Source organism: Bactrocera dorsalis, chromosome 2 (genome assembly GCF_023373825.1).
Source record: "Bactrocera dorsalis isolate Fly_Bdor chromosome 2, ASM2337382v1, whole genome shotgun sequence".
NCBI lineage: Eukaryota > Metazoa > Arthropoda > Insecta > Diptera > Tephritidae > Bactrocera > Bactrocera dorsalis.
The window spans coordinates 69,834,345-69,839,883 of NC_064304.1; positions in this window are offsets into that span (position 1 = coordinate 69,834,345).

Genomic DNA, 5,539 nt, shown 5'->3' on the forward strand with positions numbered 1-5,539 from the left:
ACTAAAGTTGACACAAAGCCATAACGGCAGTGCATTTGGAAGAATTCCACAATCTTATATTTAGGTGTAAAATCGATTTTCTTGTATATGCACATTTATCAATCGATATTGAGTTGCTGCAAATCATTAAGTTAATATATTTAAGTTAATTAACCTTCTTCATCTTACTAAAGTTGACATAAAGCCATAACGGCAGTGCATTTGGAAGAATTCCATAATCTTATATTTAGGTATAAAATCGATTTTCTTGTATATACACATTTATCAATCGATAATGAGTTGCTTCAAATCATTAAATTCACATATTTAAGTTAATTAACCTTCTTCATCTTACTAAAGTTGACATAAAGCCATAACGGCAGTGCATTTGGAAGAATTCCACAATCTTATATTTAAGTATAAAATCGTTTTTCTTGTATATACTCATTTATCGATCGATATTGAGTTGCTTCAAATCATTAACTTCATATATTTAAGTTAATTAACCTTCTTCATCTTACTAAAGTTGACATAAAGCCATAACGGCAGTGCATTTGGAAGAATTCCATAATCTTATATTTAGGTATAAAATCGATTTTCTTGTATATACTCATTTATCAATCGATATTGAGTTGCTTCAAATCATAAACTTCTCATATTTAAGTTAATTAACCTTCTTCATCTTACTAAAGTTGACATAAAGCCATAACGGCAGTGCATTTGGAAGAATTCCATAATCTTATATTTAGGTATAAAATCGATTTTCTTGTATATACACATTTATCAATCGATATTGAGTTGCTTCAAATCATTAACTTCGCATATTTAAGTTAATTAACCTTCTTCATCTTACTAAAGTTGACATAAAGCCATAACGGCAGTGCATTTGGAAGAATTCCACAATCTTATATTTAGGTATAAAATCGATTTTCTTGTATATACACATTTATCAATCAATATTGAGGTGATTCAAATCATTAACTTCACATATTTAAGTTAATTAACCTTCTTCATCTTACTAAAGTTGACATAAAGCCATAACGGCAGTGCATTTGGAAGAATTCCACAATCTTATAGTTAGGTACAAAGTCGATTTTCTTGTTTATACACATTTATCAATCGATATTGAGTTGCTTGAAATCATTAACTTCGCATATTTAATTTAACTAACGTTCTTCATCTTACTAAAGTTGACATAAAGCCATAACGGCAGTGCATTTGGAAGAATTCCACAATCTTATATTTAAGTATAAAATCGTTTTTCTTGTATATACTCATCTATCCAGCGATATTGAGTTGCTTCAAATCTTTACCTTCATACATTTAAGTTAATTAACCTTATTCATCTTACTAAAGTTGACATAAAGCCATAACGGCAGAGCATTTGGAAGAATTCCACAATCTTATATTTAGGTATAAAATCGATTTTCATGTTTATACTCATTTATCGGTTTATATTGAGTTGCTTCAAATCATTAACTTCGCATATTTAAGTTAATTAACCTTCTTCGTCTTACTAAAGTTGACATAAAGCCATAACGGCAGTGCATTTGGAAGAATTCCGTTACTTTATATTAAGGTATAAAATCGATTTTCTTATATATACACACTTATCAATCGATATTGAGTTGCGTCAATTCAATAACTTCACATATTTAAGTTAATTAAAATGCTTAATCTTACCAAAGTTGACATAAAGCCATAACGGCAGTGCATTTGGAAGAATTCCATTATCTTATATTTAGGTACAATATCGATTTTCTTGTATATACTCATGTATAAATCGAAATTTAGATGCTTCAAATCATTAACTTCAAATATTTAAGTTAATTAACCTTCTTCATCTCACTAAAGTTGACATAAAGCCATAACGGCAGTGCATTTGGAAGAATTTCATAATCTTATATTTAGGTATAAAATCGATTTTCTTGTATATACACATTTATCAATCGATACTGAGTTGCTTCAAATCATTAACTTCACATATTTAAGTTAATTAACCTTCTTCATCTTACTAAAGTTGACATAAAGCCATAACGGCAGCGAATTTGGAAGAATTACACAATCTTATAATTAGGTATAAAATCGATTTTCTTTAATATACACACTTAGCAGTCGATATTGAGTTGCTTCAAATCATTAACTTCACATATTTAAGATAATTAACCTTCTTCATCTTACTAAAGTTGATATAACGCCATAACGGCAGTGCATTTGGAAGAATTCCATAATTTTATATTTAGGTATAAAATCGATTTTCTTGTACATACACATTTATCAATCGATATTGAGTTGCTTCAAATCAGTAACTTCGCATATTTAAGTTAATTAACCTTCCTCATCTTACTAAAGTTGACATAAAGCCATAGCGGCAGTGCATTTGGAAGAATTCCACAATCTTATATTTAAGTATAAAATCAATTTTCTTGTATGTGCACATATATCAATCGATATTGAGTTGCTTCAAATCATTAACTTCACATACTTATTTAAGTAAATTAACCTTCTTCATCTTACTAAAGTTGGCATAAAGCCATAACGGCAGTGCATTTGGAAGAATTCCATTACTTTATATTTAGGTATAAAATCGATTTTCTTATATATACACATTTATCAATCGAAATTGAGTTGCTTCAAATCATTAGCTTCGCATATTTAAGTTAATTAACCTTTTTCATCTTACTAAAGTTGACATAAAGCCATAACGGCAGTGCATTTGGAAGAATTCCACAATCTTATATTTAGGTACAATATCGATTTTCTTGTTTATACACATTTATCAATCGATATTGAGTTGCGTCAATTCATTAACTTCACATATTTAAGTTAATTAACCGTCTTCATGCTACTAAAGTTGGCATAAAGCCATAACGGCAGTGCATTTGGAAGAATTCCACAAACTTATATTTAGGTATAAGGTCGATTTTCTTGTTTATACACGTTTATCAATCGATATTGAGTTGCTTGAAATCATTAACTTCACATACTTATCTAAGTAAATTAACCTTCTTCATCTTACTAAAGTTGGCATAGAGGCATAACGGCAGTGCATTTGGAAGAATTCCACAATATTATAGTTAGGTATAAAGTCGATCTTCTTGTTTATACAAATTTATCACTCGATATTAAGTTGCTTCAAATCTATAACTTCACATATTTAAGTTAATTAACCTTCTTCATCTTACTAAAGTTGGCATAAAGCCATAACGGCAGTGCATTTGGAAGAATTCCAAAATCTTATATTTAAGTATATAGTCGATTTTCTTGTATTTACACATTTATCAATCGATATTGAGTTGTTTGAAATCATTAATTTCGCATGTTTAAGTTAATTAACCTTCCTCATCTTACTAAAGTTGACATAAAACCATAACGGCAGTGAATTTGGAAGAATTCCACAATCCTATATTTAGGTATAAAGTCGATCTTCTTGTTTATACCCATTTATAAATCGACATTGAGTTGCTTCAAATCATTAACTTCGCATATTTAAGTTAATTAACCTTCTTCATCTTACTAAAGTTGACATAAAGCCATAACGGCAGAGGATTTGGAAGAATTCCATAATCTTATATATAGGTGTAAAATCGATTTTCTTATATATACACATTTATAAATCGATATTGAGTTGCTTCAAATCATTAACTTCGCATATTTAATTTAACTAACCTTCCTTATCTTACTAAAGTTGACATAAAACCATAACGGCAGTGAATTTGGAAGAATTCCATAATCTTATATTTAGGTACAATATCGATTTTCTTGTATATGTATGCACATTTATCAATCGATATTGAGTTGCTTCAAATCAGTAACTTCGCATATTTAAGTTAATTAACCTTCATCATCTTACTAAAGTTGACATAAAGCCATAGCGGCAGTGCATTTGGAAGAATTCCACAATCTTATATTTAAGTATAAAATCAATTTTCTTGTATGTGCACATATATCAATCGATATTGAGTTGCTTCAAATCATTAACTTCACATATTTAAGTTAATTAACCTTCTTCATCTTACTAAAGGTGATATAAAGCCATTATGACAGTGTATTTCGAATAATTCCATTATCTTATATTTAGGTATAAAATCGATTTTCTTATATATACCCATTTATCAATCGATATTGAGTTGCTTTAAATCATTAACATCGCATATTTAAGTTAATTAACCTTCCTCATCTTACTAAAGTTGACATAAAGCCATAACGGCTGTGCATTTGGAAGAATTCCACAATCTTATACATAGTTAGGTATAAAGTCGATTTTCTTATATATACACATTTATAAATCGATATTGAGTTGCTTCAAATCATTAACTTCGCATATTTAAGTTAATTCACCTTCCTCATCTTACTAAAGTTGACATAAAGCCATAGCGGCAGTGCATTTGGAAGAATTCCACAATCCTATATTTAGGTATAAAGTTGATTTTCTTGTTTATACACATTTATGAATCGACATTGAGTTGCTTCAAATCATTAACTTCACATACTTATTTAAGTTAATTAACCTTCCTCATCTTACTAAAGTTGACATAAAACCATAACGGCAGTGTATTTGGAAGAATTCCATAATCTTATATTTAGGTACAATATCGATTTTCTTGCTTATACACATTTATCAATCGATATTGAGTTGCTTCAAATCATTAATTTAACATATTTAAGTTAATTAACCTTCTTCATCTTACTAAAGTTGACATAAAGCCATAACGGCAGTGCATTTGGAAGAATTCCACAATCTTATATTTAGGTATAAAATCGATTTTCTTGTATATACACATTTATCAATAAATATTGAGGTGATTCAAATCATTAACTTCACATATTTAAGTTAATTAACCTTCTTCATCTTACTAAAGTTGACATAAAGCCATAACGGCAGTGCATTTGGAAGAATTCCACAATCTTATAATTAGGTATAAAATCGATTTTCTTATATATACATATTTAGCAGTCGATATTGAGTTGCTTCAAATCATTAATTTAACATATTTAAGTTAATTAACCTTCTTCATCTTACTAAAGTTGACATAAAGCCATAACGGCAGTGCATTTGGAAGAATTCCATTATCTTATATTCAGGTATAAAATCGATTTTCGCATATATACCCATTTATAAATCGACATTGAGTTGCTTCAAATCATTAACTTCGCATATTTAAGTTAATTAACCTTCTTCATCTTACTAAAGTTGACATAAAGCCATAACGGCAGTGCATTTGGAAGAATTCCATAATCTTATATTTAGGTACAATATCGATTTTCTTGTATATACACATTTATTAATCGATTTTGAGTTGCTTCAAATCATTAACTTCGCATATTTAAGTTAATTAACCTTCTTCATCTTACTGAAGTTGACATAAAGCCATAGCGGCAGTGCATTTGGACGAATTCTACAATCTTATATTTAAGTATAAAATTGATTTTCTTGTATATACACATTTATCAATCGATATTGAGTTGCTTCAAATCATTAACTTCACATACTTATTTAAGTAAATTAACCTTCTTCATCTTACTAAAGGTGATATAAAGCCATAACGACAGTGCATTT